Below are 16127 nucleotides of genomic sequence, written 5' to 3' on the forward strand. Positions count from 1 at the left end.
TTAGTGAGATTTATATATTTTATATTTTATGCATATATAATTTACATACAATAAAAGACAAAGCTTTTAACTGTGTAGTTTGGTGAGTTTTGACAAAAATATACACCTATATGACTATCATTCCAGTTAAGTTCCTTCATGCCCAGTCTTCAGTTTGGTTATTTGTCTTTTTATTATTGAGTTGTAAGACTTTATAAAATACGATCTGGACACTGTGCTTTGTTAGACACATATGTTATAAATATTTTCTCTTTGCTTTGGCTTGTCTTTTTATTTTATTAATTGTCTTTCCTGAAGAATTTTCCATTTTGATGAAGTCCAATTTATTTATTTATTTTTTCCTTCGTTTTATAGTGCTACTTGAATCCTGAGAAATCTTTGCCTATCACGAGGCCACAAAAATGTTCTCTCAGGACTGTTTTCAGAACTATTTGTGTGGATTATCTTTTATTTTTTATTTTCTAGTTTGAGCCTTGATTGACTTCATTCCTTCTTTGTTTCCTTCCTTCTTTCCTCCCTGCCTCCCTTTCTTTCTCCCTTCCTTCCTTTATCTTTTCTTCTCAACTTTTCTTATAGCACCATTTGTTGAAAAGACTATCCTTTCTGGCATTGAATTTAGAGCCTTTGTCAAAAAAAAAAAGCAATATATTTTTAGGTATATTTCTAGACTTTCAACTCTTTTCCACTGGTGTCTGTCCTTAGGCTAATACTAAATATCTTACTGTTAAATCCAAGTTCTGGCATCAATAATTGCACTATTTTTATTTTATTTTATTTTATTTTATTTATTTTTTGAGATGGAGTCTTGCTCTGTCACCCAGACTGGAGTGCAATGCCATGATCTTGGCTCAATGCAACCTCCGCCTTCCGGGTTCAAGCCATTCTCCTGCCTCAGCCTCCCACATAGCTGAGATTACAGGCACCCTCCAACATGCAGGGCTAATTTTTGTATTTTTAATAGAGACGGGGTTTCACCATGTTTGTCAGGCTGGTCTTGAACTCCTGACCTCAGGTGATCCACCCGCCTTGACATCCCAAAGTGTTGAGATTACAGGCATCAGCCACTACGTCTGGCCTGTTGCACCATTATATTGGTTTTCGTTACTACATTTCTAGCTATATTTCTGAAGATGTCAGTTTTACATCATTTTAAATATAATAGCTTAATGCAATGGCTTACTCTAACACCCAGACATAAACTATTCCAAGAAATGTGCTTTTCTATTGCATTATCGCTGAGAACATTTTGAAAACTGGGAAGCATTGCAAATATAAAATCTTTCAGTGTAACTCTTATTTTGTAACTCTTATTTATGGTTGTATATTTCCTTTCAACAAAAGTAAGTACAAAAGATGAACTCGAGCTCTCGAAACAGGGTTCATGTTTAGTGGCCTTGAGGCGCTGTATAAAATCATTATGCTTTTCACCTAGCACCAGCCCCTAATCCTCCTCAGTTTTTAGAAAATGGAAAAATAAAGTGGAAAAAACTGGCCTGTTATTTTACTCAGCTAAAAACATAGATTTTTCCCTAAACCCAAATTGGGAAAGACCCAGGAAAATCAATTTTTTTGACTACAATGCAGATAATCTCCTTCATCCTCCTAATCAGACTCCATTAGAAATATGGCAGGGACAGTCACTTCGTATGAAGGATCTACAGATTTTCAGGATGACCCTTTATTTGTTGTAGGAAAAGGAGGGGAAAACAGCCCTTTTTGGTGCTACTCATATTTTATTAGCATGTTTTGATAAGGCAAGCCATTGAAACTGTAAACTCTAACATGCACTCACAAAGCTGGTCATTGATAACACTACATGAATATAGACAAACATGCAGCTGCACAAAACGTCACCTTACTCATAATTAGCAAATTATTAACTCTATTATAGTTCTCCCTCTCAAATAGTGATACTCTGGTGCGACAAAAGATGGGCCAAGAAAGCACCAGGAGAGCTTAAAAAGCTCATTTCTGATGAGAAAGTTCAATGCACTATCATCTCATGTTTTCATTGGACACATTTGCTTTTAGTTATAGACAAGACACTGGGTCTCAGAGTGGAGAACCATTCAGAGTAAAATTCCGATAGATGACGTTAAACTAGTCATCTCTTTACATCTCTTTACTCTAAACCACATTATTAGAGAAACAGAAAATCTAGGGAAAATATAGCATTGCTCTGTGCCTGTATCTCCAAACACATAAATATTTGTAAAGACATTGATATTTGGTTGAGTACTTCCTAGGTACTGGGTGCTATTTTTCAAACATTGTCTTCTCACAAAAGGTTTTTGGAGTAGATACTGTTATTATGCCTCATGCTAAACAATAAGGCAACTGAGGCAACAGAAGGGTTAATTGTCCAAGGATTTAAACTCACCCTGCCTATCCCAAAGCACACACTTCTAACCACCGTGCTATACTGCTTTCCTATGTCAAAGATGATTAGAATTTATGACATTATGACAGAGAAAAGCAAACTCCTCAAGTTTTGCTATCTTAGGATTGAAAATGTCAATACTTTTCACCAGGCTAGGGGAAAAGGGGGATGTAGAAAAAAGCCAGAATGACTCTTTCTGAAACAGAAAATGGTCAGACAGTTACTTGTTAGCTAAAATCCTATTGAAATTATTGTTTAATCAAACTTGTCCTGAACACATAAAATTGCCTGCATAAATTCAAGCCAAAGAACCATCTGTTTTCTTCCTTTTTAATGACATTGCCAGCATGCATTTTTCCAACATTTGTGCAGAATTCCCGAGAGTCTTGTACAGACATGCTAAGCACCCCCAGGGGTTGCATTTGGAGCACAAGGTAATATTTCATGTTCTGATTACTGTGAAGAAAGCAGGATGCTTTTAATTGTGTTAGAAGAAAGATGAATATAAAAAACAGCACAGTTTTGGAATCTCATGTAAAATGGAGTCTACTTGACATTATAGTGCTCTAAAATTGGGTGCAAACATGACATCTTGAAATCTTTGGTTTCAACAGAAAAACACAAGGCAAAAAACACATGGTATTTCTATAAAGTTTTTTGGGGAAAAAAATGTAATATTCTGCCAGGTGAGCTGGTTTCTGTGTTTCCATCTATTTTTGAGCTACTTATAGCATTCACCAAACACTTCTTATTCTTAGAAATGTGCAGGGCTTTGAAAGGTTAACTATTATAAGGAAAAAGGTCTTTGCTATTTGGATTAAATCAATTAAATACTCAGAACTTTATACCCAGAGAGATTTTTAAAAATTATACCTGCAGTCTTTACTTTACTACCTTCATATTTCTGTTTTTCCAGATCTACACAGCACTTTGAGTCAAATAAATGTGAGAAGAGTCTGGCTTGTGATAAGAAAACACAGAACCACATAATGGGCAGTCGGAAACCTGGGTCTTACTGCCACAGGAGCATGTCCAGGCCTCCAGCTAGGGCCACGTGCCCTTTGTTGACCCTATCATTACTTGAGGAAACCCAACATTTTCACTGTTTTCAGGGATACATAAGTTTCGGGCACATAAACACCCCTATAAATGTAAACACAGCCATTTCTATATACAAATGGGTTTGGCTATACTGTGGACATGGTTGGTTTGACTTCTTCAAATCTCATGTTGAAATTGGATCCCCAGTGTTGGAGGTGGAGTCTAATGGGAGGTGTCTGGGTCATGTGGAAGGATCCCTCATGAATAAATTAATCCCCTCTCTGGGAAGCACAAGTGAGCAAGTTCTCGCTATGTTAATTCCCCCCAGAGCTGGTTATTGAGTGTGGCAGCTTCCCTGTCTGTTTAGCTTCCTCTCTCATCATGTGATCTCTGCGTGTGCCAGACCCTCTTCTCCTTGCACCATAAATGGAAGCAGCCTGGGGCCTTCACCAGAGGCCTAATCTTCCAAACAGCAGAGTTGTGAGCCAAATAAATGTTTTGCTTTATAAATTTCCCAGTCTCAGACATTCCTTCACAACAACACAGGTGGCCATGTGCAATCATTTATATGGTACCCTCTACAACACAATTGACTAATATGGTTATGAGTAAATTTACTGACCTTGTGGAATAGTTCTGTTAAAAGATTAAAATAATCTCTAAGTCATTTAATATTTTAGAATGTAAATATTGTGCCACAGCATCAAACTAATGTGTTTTAAAAAGTCAGTTTGTATAGACTCAGGTGTAAAAACCATATTATAGAGTTCCCTATGAAACTACTCACAATCGTGGTCATAGCTTATAGGTTGTCATCGCCAATAGTATCCTCCCTTTTTCATTTGATAAAAGCTACTCTTGAAAGAAAGTGGTGATTGGGTTTATATCACACTTTGTTCTCTTGTTCTTGGCGAGCTGAAAGCTAAGAGTGCAGGTGCTGGAGCTGAGCTACTTACTGGACTCCAATTTAGGCTCTACTTCTTTTAGGGCAAGTTACTAATGTCTCCGTGCTTCCATCACTCTTCGTGCAAGCTGAGGTTAATAAGAGTCACCTACAGACTGCTGGTTTACTCCTTATTACGTAAAGATTCTAACACTTGACTCATGGTTATTCTATCCTGTATTATTTTTGGTGTTTTTTATACTCATGTATATTATCCCAGTAAAATCCCAGCCTCTTATTCTCTTGACTTCCTCTCAGTTTAAATTACTCACTATCATAGTCATAGCTTACATACATACTGTCATTATCATTACTATTTGTCCCTTTTTAATTTCAATTTTAAGCATCTTACTCTCAAATCAGCACTGCCAGCTAATTCTAATATCTCAAACACAACTTTTTGTCTCTGTGAGATCTATCATCCATTGTTCACAATTCCTTGTTCCTCATCTTCTTTACGTTCTTACTTCTCTCTTTTTTTTGAGCTTGGATGTTCTACTTTCTTGTATGACCATCTTTCATTACTTTGCCTATGAAAATCTAAAGCCTACTTAAATTTTGCATCTTTATCTACTACAAATGAGTATTCTCATACCTGACTGTGGATAGCAAAACACATGCCTACATTTAAATTCTTTCAATTTGTGACAATCTTAGGTGGATTCTTAGAACAATCTAGCAGTCATATCTCATTTCCCAGGTCTATTTATTCTCCTACTCTTCTAGATGACTTTTTGGTGACAGATCATTTTATTCAAAGATGGCAGCAACAATATATCCCATCATATTTTCTTCTTGAAATGTGAACTTTATACCCTTCCAATAGGATTGGGGGTGGAGGGATATATCTCCTTCCTTTGAACCTAAGTGAAACTTTATGACTGCCTTAATCAATAGACTGTGGACAAATTTATGTCATGTGACATCCCAGACTAAGCCATTAAAGGTGATTCAGGTTCTGCCTGCTCTTCTTGGGATACTTGCTCTTAGCATCTAGCTGTTATGACTCAGAGAAGCCCAAGCAGCTTATGGAGAGGCTCATGTGCATCAGAGCTAAGGCCTGGGGCACACATCTTAGCTGGGCACCTGATGCATTGACAGCTCTGATACCCACTTATGCACCATGCAAGCAAGCCACCTTGACAGTGGGTCCTCCAGTCTCCAATCTAGCATCCCCAGCTCATAGCATGTGAAACAGAGACAATGAGCTTGTTAACTAAAGTGGAATTCATCATCTTTTTAAAGCCATTGGATTTTAAGGTGGTTTTTTAGGCGACAATAGATGACTGATGCACTGCACACTATTTCATACTTATTCCAGTTTTAGTCAAATCTCTCATACATCCTTCCCAATCTTTATTCTCAGCTGCTGCAGAAAATAGAAAATATCAGAATAAATCCTCCATTCATTCTCACCACCATCTATACCAATATCTCTGCAGGTAGGCAAATACACTGCACATTCCAAGGACTGACTGTTGGCGCCCCTCTAAGGACAGCCTTTCATTTGTACACTTTAGTAACTATAATTAACTCCTCAGTCCATCTACAGCTATAACTTTGTCTTACTATTCCATCTCGTTAGTGATGTCTCTCAAAAGACTTGTCAATACTACATGCCTCCAGTTCCCTTCCAAGTATGCTTTCACTTCCATAGCTTCACCCAAATAGTTGTTACAGATATTATCAATTGTGCCAAAGCCAATGATCAATTCTTGGTCTGTTTTTATTTTTATTATTTAAGCAATCAACAGCATATGACCATGAATCACTTCTTGCAAACCTCTTCTCACTGGACTTTCAGATGATCAGTCTCCCTTGGATTTCTTTCTCATTATCTAACATCTTAAAGTTGTAGAATCTAAGGGCTCAATTTTCAGACTTCTTTTCTCTCACTAGACTCATATCCTGGCTCATCTCATCCAATCTTTGAACTTCGAATTCTGTCTATATATTATTGATACCCAAATGTATATCTCTGGTCCAGAGCTTTCCTCTAAACTCCAAACATTATATCTAACTGACTGCTCAACATTTCCCCTTGATATTAAATGGACATCTTGAACCTAAACAACTCAAAACTAAAATCCTGATTTTTCTTCCCAACCCGTCCTTCACATGGCCTTCTTCATCTCAGTAAATGATAACTATGTTCTTTCTGTTGCTCAAGAAAAGTTATTAGACTCATCCCTGACAAATCTATTTCTCTCACCTCTTCCATGTAATGCTATCAGTAAACAACCTTCAACGTACATACAAAACCTGTCTATTTAATTCTGTATTCACTGCCACCATCCTAGTCAAAGCCATGATCATTTTGCAGCTCTGTTATTGCAACAGCCTCTGAACTGTTCAGCAGCAAATTCCATTGCCTGTCTTCAGAACAGACCTATTCACACCACACCTCTCCTCAAAACCCTCCTGTGGTTTCAGTTATTAGAGTGAAACCAAAAGATCTAATGGAAAGAACAGAAAGAGATTTGAAACTGGGGATTTTTAGGTGCCTCACTATAGATGCTTACATTTTCCTTGATGAGAAAGTTATCAAATGCTTGTGAGTCAATTTCTAGGGTCACTTTGTTTTTTAATCTATAGCCAGCCATATTGAATGTAGGTTAAGGAAAATAGTAAAATGTTTGGCTTGAATAACATTTTTATTTATAAATTATTGGAGAAAACCTTTTCCCAAAATCCCATTTGTCTTAAGGTCAGCATACCCTCTCAGTAGACAAGAAAGCAATAACCACAGCTACATCAACATCCAAAAGTTGCACTTATTATGATGTAGGCACATAATACATGTTCTATTTTAATTTAAGAAATTAATCTTTCTAATTTTCAGGTCTCATAATTTATTTCTGAAATTAAAACCTAATTTATTTTTGTCTTTCAAACATCTTGCCTATCTTTCAAACTAATAAATTCATTTCAGTTATCTCAAAGAGATTTGCACTACTCAATGTTTTTTCAACTTTTCCAATGCCTACAGTAATCCAGGCATCCTAACAATTCCGAGGACAAAACCGTTGCTGGGTCATCCTGGTCACATTAGAAATCTTATTGTAATATCAGGTAAAAAATATTGTTATGTCAAGCCATATAGATGTGAGAGGCACACCATTTGGTCTTGCATATTTGAGGATATAAGTGCATACTACATTGTGTTTGTAAAAATAGAATACCTGAATCATTAGATATGGTGGAAAAGACTCACTCAACAATTATACTTTTACACATGAAAATGATGCAGTGATTGAAAGGAATGAATTGTAAGTTTTCATGATTTTGCAGTCACAAGAGAAGTAAGAGTTGAGATTCTGGAGGATTCATGTAGAGAATAATACCTGAACTAATGAGGAAATGGTCTGTAAGACAGATAAACAGAAATGTATTAAACTTAGATATTTCTTAAGATTATCTTGGGCCCTGCTTTTGCTGGTCATTTTTTTTTTTCTTGCTTCATGGTCCCAGCAAAGAGATCATTGTAAAGAATCAAAATACTTATGCATCACCTTGACTCTGCTGTTCTCTGTATAGCATGCTGCTGTTGTCTGGAAAGATGCTGTGGGAGAAGGACAAGAGAGTTAACCATCAAATTACGTATCTTTATATCTTGTTGAGTAAACAGAAAAATCTAATTGGCCACAAAAAGAAGTAAGAGCATATGTCAAGAACAGAGGAGAAATGCATATTTCTGAAACTGACTTTAATGTAGTTTCTTCATGTTCGCAGTAAGGAAAATTATCTGTGATAAAAGTGTAGGTCATTATAAAGACTGTAAAAGCAAAACTGAGAATAGCTGGCATGAAAAATGTGGGCAATGGTAAAAAACAAAGCCAAAAAAAAAAAAGTGGAAAGCTTTAAAGAACAGGTCTGACATATCAAAAATTGAATTAGTTATCTAAAGAACATATTTGTGAACCAATCACAAAGAGGAGAGAGAAGAATAAGTAGATGAAAGTTGTAAGATAGGAGAAAAGATATTGATGTATAATTTATCCTTCTATGATATATAAGGAAAAAATGAAACAACTGAAGGAAAAGATATAATCAAGTATATAGAGGAACCAAAGGATTTTATGATGAGAAAAACATTACCTTCTGACTTTTCAGAAGCAGGGGGGCTTATCAAGGTTGAAGACAAAATACATAAATTATTTGCACCTGGTTGTAATTGGATCATTTTACTGACATTCACATTTAAAAAATAGAACCAATAGAGTAGTACAGATTTAAAGTGACTCTAGGTTTCTTCATAGTTATGTAACAGACCAGAATGATAGCATCCACAATCGCTGAGTGGAAAATATTTGACCCCAAATGTCCATGCCCATCACAGATATTTAGGATTCATAAAACTTAGCTTCTAGGGGTAGCTCCTGAAAATAGTTCTTGAAGTCTGAGCCATTTGAAAGGTGTCAAAATTACTAATATAATACGAGAAAACAGATCAGTCATGGCTGTGTAAATCATAAATATCATAGTTTTTCTCATCAATTATAATGACAAAATAGGATGGCAAAAGGCAACAATCTTAACAAAATCATTCATGTTGTTATCACAATTGTATAGTTTACAATTCTAGATAAAATCAACAATGTCATCTTAGATGTAGGTTTAGAAAATGAAGGTAGAGTAAGATAAACCATTCCTTTTCTATGAATATTTAGGGATATAAGTGCATAGTACATTTTGTTTGTAAAAATAGAATACCTGAATCATTAGATATGGTGGAAAAGACTCACTTAACAAGATACTTTTACATGTGAAAATGATGCAATAATTGAAATGAATGAATTGTATGTTTTTGTGATTTTGCCGCTACAAGAGAAGGAAGAATTGAGGTACAGGTAAATATCCAAATTGACCGCATAAAATTTTTTGATTCAATAATTCTTCAGAATGCTGAAATGAAGACATTCAATTAGCAAACTAAATACATTATCTTTAAGGAGAAAATCAATGAGCTAAAGAGCAAAAAATATTAAACAGATGGATAAAACAAGAAAATATATGTGAGTTCCTCCTTTGTGTTGTATTAAAAATATGTCATAATTTTTACTATTCTCTCTGTAATTCATTGGGCTTTTTGAACCTGTGGATTTGTTTATTGCAAAGATCTGGAAAACTCTCAATTTTATATATATAAAATTATAGAATTAATTATGTATGACAATATATATTTATATGTTAATTATATTTACGTAACTAAAATATAATTGAGAGTGACAGAGAAACACAGAGAGTGAGAGATAGAAAGAGAGATTTGAGAGGATGGCTTTATAGGAATTAGCTCATGCAATAATGGAGGCTAAATCTCATAATATGCTGTCTGCAAGCTAGAAACCTTGGAAAGCTGGTAGTATAATTTAGTTCAAGTTTAAAAGCCTGAGAACCAGAGGAGACAATATCCCAGGGCAGGAGAAGATGATGTCTCAGCTCAAGAAGAGAGAAAATTTACCTTTCTTCTCCCTTTTTGTTCTGTCTGGCCCCTCAGTGGACTGGACAGTTCCACCCACATTCGTGACGGTTTCTAAATCTCTTCCAGAAGCACTCTCACAGACACACCCGGAAATCATGTTTTACCAGCAATCAGACACCCTTAGCCTAGACAAGTTGAAACAGAAGATTAAATCTCACAGTTGGAATGTGACTTTATTTATTTATTTTTTGTAATTTTTGGTTTTTACTTTACAGGGATTCCCTCAATCGCTGTACACAATGAAGTCAGATAGGACAAAAGAATATTTCATACGTTTTGTCTTCTGAGATCAGTTAAAAATTATTGACCTTCCAATAATAAGTAAAGTAATTTAAAATGTGATTGAAAAATATATAAGATTTTCCATTTAAAAATAGAAACCTGTTTTTTTTTTAAGATTAAAAAGTATCCAAAAATGATATATTGAATTTCTGACCCTCAGTATCTCACAATGCAACCTTATTTGGAAATGGGGTCTTTCCAGAGGCCATCACATTAAAATGAGGTCATTAGGTTGGGCCCTAATCCACTATAACTGATGTCCAACGGAGAGGGAAAATTTAGACACAGAGACGGACACACGGACACACACAGGGAAGACAAAGTAAGACACAGAAGGAAAAGGTGGCTATGCGACTAGAGAGCTGCATCTATAAGCCAAGGTTGATGGCCACCACCGGGAGTTAGGGGAGGTGAGGTAGGATTCTCTTTTTGAGGCTTCAGAGAGAGCATGGCCTTGTTGACACTTTGAGTTCAGACACCTGGTCTCCAGAACTATGAGAAAATACAGTTACTCTTTTAAGCCACCTGGTGTTTGATATTCTGCTCCAGCAGCCCTGAGGAACTAATACATTTAGTGATTTAGATTCCCTCATTCCCAGCCCTGTTTGGAAATTCTCTGCGTAGTATTTCATTGGGTTGGTTTTATGTGTTATATTACCTTCAATGAGGTGGGCAGAATTTTCTGTTCAAAGATGACCATGTTTAGACTACTGGAAAGAAAACCCAGAGTGACAGTATTTTATTTTGTTTATATCTTTTTAAATATATATTTTTTAAATTTTTAACTTTTGTGGATAAAAACCTACCAACGGACAAACCAGACACAAAGATTGCCAAATGCTCTTTGAGGTTAATACCATCACGAGTGGAGAATTACTCGGGTAAAATGTATTACAATTACCTTACATTGGGGAGCATCATTGCCCAATGTAAGGGGTGGCTGTCATGTGTGTGTACCAGTCTGGGAGCTGAGGAACAGGTGATCTATTTTGGGGGAAAGGAAGGGCTTCAGGGAAGGAATACATGTTTGTGTGACACACGGTCAAAAGCAAACTATTTGTATTATAGAAAACATACATATATGATATAAAGCATTCTCATATCCCTTCCTCATTTCAAGCTAAGAGATTCAAATTCTGAATGACATTTTGGATCTGGAACTGTAGGCTGATGTGAAGGAGCCATGCAGGAGTCTACAGATAGAATCCAAGGAAGATAGACAGGCTAAAGGGAGGCTTAGGGAGTGATTATAAAAAGTAGCAAAGCGTAGTGAGGTTTGAGATGAGGGTGGCAGTAAGAGCACCTGAAGCAGCTGTCGCCTGTGGAAAGATGGTGAGCTGGGCTGCAAAAGAAGAGATTTAAACACTTCCAGCAACAAGCACATACCCCTCCCTCCTTGGTCGTCTTACGTAGAGAAAGTGAATAAAAGATCAAAGTGCTTCTAATATCATTTTGATTGATGTGTGTCACTTGTTGTGTGTCAGGGAAAAGCTATACCAAGACTCAGCTTCCAGGATACTTGTTATGTAAACGATTGTCATTAAGACCATGAATGCCATTTTCATATATTTTTGAAGATACATCTCTGTATTAGAAAACCTCATATTAGGGACATGACATTTTTATGGTGTTGGCTTTATTGGCTGTCCATTCAAATGAAAACACATAAGGAAAAATTTTATTTGAGCATTTTCCATACAGATAATACGATATATATTTTAAGCAGGATAATTATGATTATTAAGTATTTGAAACCTATGAAAATGACTTTGAAGCTGACTTGACCATTTCAGAAAAATGATTATGTTAAATTCAAAATGAAAGCAGATACTAGCACTTTTATTGTATGCTTTATTTCTGTATATCACAAATAAATATTTTATTTATCTGATATGAAATTAAACATTTAAAATTACGATGTCATAGTAAGTTAGAAGCAGGCATTTCATTAACATAAAATATTCAGAAATATTGCTTGATACATGCCCTCATATTTTTATGAATATTAAAATATTTATTTTCTGTTGTGTATATTAAGGTTCTGGGTTGTTGTCTCTCACTGTGTGTACTGCTGTGATTGATTTAGTAATGTGCCTAGAAATAGCACTAATAATTCCTGTAGCATATTATAAGGTGGTTATAGAATGAAGATCAAAATATGTTGTATTTACATGGCATTTAGAATGGAAATGTTTTAGCTCAGATCATATTGAAAATTAACCTTTAACTTGCAAACTGGTTGATATTAAGAAGCCCTATCTCAATTTTGGTTATATTATTAAAACTTAGTTCAAAATGTGGACACTCTAAAATTAAACGTAATTATCCTTTACCTAAACGTACTGACACTTGTTATTTAGTAAAGCATGGGTCATTTCCCAAACACTGGGGCTGAGACGTTATGTTAAAAATTAAAATGACTTTTGTGTTTGCATATAAATGTATAGTAATCACTCTGTAAGGTTCTAAAGAAGAAGGTGTTTGTCTTTTAATTTGTATAGGACTGCTGAGATCTGTCTAGGAGAAAATCACCAGCTTTTCAGAAAGCAATAGCATCCCCTTGTTAGGCTTGCACTGTGTCAAAGCAGGTCTGTGAAATCACTGGGCAGGAGCGTTCCCACGGAAGAAGGTGCAGCAGGGTGCTTGTGGTCTCACAACATTGAAATTCCATCTTTCTCTAAATCTTTATGACAGCTTCTGGCAGGGGTGATGTAGAATGGAGAGAGGTATCTGCTTACAGCAGGTGGGAAATGTTTAGGAGGGAAAAAGGAAAACGTTAAACAATGTCAAATCCAATAAAAGAGAAAGGACATCGGGAGCCATCCAGCTGCCCACCATCTGCTCACAGGTTAGCAACCAGGGGCAACCTGCGTGCAATGGGAAACACATGTTAGGCCACACAGTCCACGCAGCCAGGACCCAGGCAGCATGCAAGGAAGATGTGAACACAAGCAAGCTGGCCCTGCATTATCCCTAGTTGCTTACTAAAGCAGCAAACACACTTAGGATGGCCCTGAGCTTTACCTGAGACGAACTTACATTGTCATGGTAAGAGGGAATTGCTAAAAAAATTGCCCTGGAAGAAGAAAAATAAATTAAATGGCCTGGAAATTTGAGATCAGTTTCAAATCTTGTTAATGTATATATTTTCAACTTGCTTTGATTTTCCCCTTACATAGGTACATGGCTCCTAATTTTCTACCCTATTGATGTAACTTATCCTATATAATAAAAAGTACCTATATCATGTATCAAGACACTAATTCAAAACTATTCAAAATTGTATTTTGGGAAGTAAAATTAATTATATATTTTCTGAGGCCTAAATTGCATATGAATTAGCAGGCAAGAGAACACAGCTACGACAACTCAAGCTTTAGAACTTTTTGTATAGTAAACATATAAGAATATTTTCCCAAGGATTATTTTCATTAAGTTTAAATCTGGTGTCTTAAACTGATTCTTAAAGTAAATCACTTTAAGATACTAGAAAACCAAATTCCTGTTGAATGATTTTTTGTTATTGACGAGGTCATAAAATGCATTAGTATTTAATCCAACTACCTATATTTTTCACGTAAAGAATTGGAAATTTGTCATTAACAGAAGAAAAAAAGAGTGGAAGGAGGAAATTGAAGCACATTCTTGTACAAGAATAAAATCATTAAAATGTTAATAAAAGTTAAGAGAAAACATTGATTCATAGATTATATTGGAACAGCTGATCCAAGAAACCCTCTGATACAAGATTTAGGAATGAAATACCACAAAAATTTAGTATCAGAACCTAACCAGAGTTCTGATACACTTGTATGTATTTACGCTAAAAATAATTAGATTGGCAGAGTCTGGAAATGGGATTAGAGATGTGTCAGCCAGAGAGAAAAATAACTTAATCCAGTGTGAAAGGCAGGTAGTTTATTCCTCAAAGTGGACTAGCTTTTCACCAAAAGCCTATTTGTACCAATTATTCCAGTTCAGATGACCCAGTCTCTGCTGAAGACGCTACTTCACCACCAATTTACTGCACCTTGCAGTGAATCTGAGAGGTGTCCTGGCTGCCGCCAGGCCCCTCCCTGGGCTGACAGCTGTTAACAGCTCAGAGCTGCAGTGATAAACAAAACATGAGGGAGCACTGTGACCTCCTCTTCTGTGTTACCCGCTTCTCCATATCCACAAGATGCAGTGCTGCTTCAGACAACTGAAAATCCGAAGTAGAAAGTCAGATAAATGCTGAGAATGGATTCCTTAAGTTGTTGGTTTTAGTTTCACACTGGCTGCAACCCTGTATGACTACATAAGTCTCAGAGAATGTAGAAAGTCTCACCTTAATGCTTGTTGTTGGTGACGGGTGTATTGCAAAATACAAAAAATTTTGTAAAATTCTTGTAGATATCTCATAATTATTTTTGTAATTATAAATTGTTATATGAGTCATGGTTTTAAAACCAAGCCCCTAAAGATGTGATAGAAATCAGTTTTGGGGTTTTCAAGAAGACCAGTGATCTGTTACTATAAACATTGTAAAACTTGTTTCAGTTGGCAGAGAGTGGAGATTACTTGGTTAAAATATTATGCATTGTTAGATAAGACATCTTAAACTCATTTTCTAATCATTTAAATATTAGAAACAAAATTTATCTTTCTTTATAAACTCGCTTTATGAAATATTCTCCCTCTTAAACGCTCCAAAATTAAGCAACATTAACTAACAAAATCACGTGTATTAAAAATAAAAAAAAGCAATGGTGGCAAATATGATTAATAAAAACAAATGCAAACTCGGACCCTGAAGTCTCATGTGGTTCTCAGAAACACATTTGAAATTCAGATTAACATTTTTAGTGTTCACTTAAGTAATAGTTAAAAAAAAAAATCCTAAATCACTGATGTTGAATCACTCCAGTTAGAGAAACACCTCAAAGGTGTCACAAGGTTCTCACATCAGAGATTTATTTTTCAATGTTTGTATTAGTATAATGCATACAATTGAAGAACGTAATGAAGGATGGGATTCAACTTTACTGGCTCTTATAACTCTGATAATCTAGGATAGAGAGAACTGATAAATTTTTGAGGACTCTTCACACAAAAAAGAAAAGTTTAAAGACTGCACACACACAACATAAAGTCATTCTCTGAGTCTAGGGAGGAGACATGAACGGTATCTCTGTGTGTCCTGCAGAGCCATGGAGAGCCAGCCCTGAGAGAAGTGCCCCAGTGGTAGGTCCATGGCCCTCCCTGGCTGCCTCATTAGAGACTTCTGTGGCCCAAGAGCACTGCAGGGAGCTTGAATGGGCCACACCACCAGGCACTACAGACCTCTTTGGTAATCTGTGGACCAATGATTGAGCACATTTTCTGACTCATGTTTTGGTGCGAGAGTTTGGATGTTTGTCCCCTGCAAACCTCATGTTGAAATTGGATCTTCATTGTTGAAGGTGGTGCCTTATGGGAGGTGTTTGGGTCCTGGGACTGGATTTCTCATGAATAGATTAATGCCCTCCCTGGGGCAAAGTGAGTTAATTCTCACTCTATGAGTTCTCACGAGAGAGCTTCTTGTTATAAAGAGCTTGGCATCTCCATTGTTCCTCCCCCACTTTTTCTCACTCGCTCTTTCTCTCTTTCTCTACACACTAACGCCCTTTTGCTTTTCACCATGAGTGGAAGTAGCCTCAGGCCCTCATGAGATGACCAGTATTGAACTTATCCAGACATCAGAATTGTGAGCCAAATAAACATTTTCTTTATAAGTTATCCAGCTTCAGGCCGTCCTCTATAGCAACACAAAATGGACTAAGATGCTTGGCGTTAACATAAGTTATTTGGAATGTGTCACAATCTTAGGGGGTAAGAAACAGGAACAACTGAAGGTAGAGACAGAAATCAAGTTGAATGATAGAAAATAAAGCTCTGTGTGCTGTAGACATAATATTTATTGGGGGAACCTGCCCCAATATTTCAATGTAGGTTCTTTCTATTTTCCATAAGTGTCAGCC

This window comes from Macaca nemestrina, chromosome 16, assembly GCF_043159975.1.
Source record: "Macaca nemestrina isolate mMacNem1 chromosome 16, mMacNem.hap1, whole genome shotgun sequence".
NCBI classification, from domain to species: domain Eukaryota; kingdom Metazoa; phylum Chordata; class Mammalia; order Primates; family Cercopithecidae; genus Macaca; species Macaca nemestrina.